Source organism: Grammomys surdaster, unplaced genomic scaffold (assembly GCF_004785775.1).
Source record: "Grammomys surdaster isolate TR1022 unplaced genomic scaffold, NIH_TR_1.0 724, whole genome shotgun sequence".
NCBI classification, from domain to species: domain Eukaryota; kingdom Metazoa; phylum Chordata; class Mammalia; order Rodentia; family Muridae; genus Grammomys; species Grammomys surdaster.
The window spans coordinates 619,270-619,511 of NW_021605143.1; positions in this window are offsets into that span (position 1 = coordinate 619,270).

A 242-nucleotide genomic window follows, 5' to 3' on the forward strand; every position below is an offset into this window, starting at 1 on the left:
GTGTGTGTGTGTGTGTGTGTGTGTGTGTGTGTGTGTGTGTGTGCAGTCCAGACACGGAGCCCAGACACTGTGTACAGCCACTCAGTCCCTCAGGGAAGGCTTCCTTGCCACTTTCCCACCCACCTCTGAGGAAGGAGCCAGCCCCATCCAGAAACCAAGCCCTGGAGAGCCCATTGCCAGGGAATCCTAGGGTTAGGGGCCTGGGGTGAGCCATGACAGAATGACAGTCCAGTCCAAGAGGA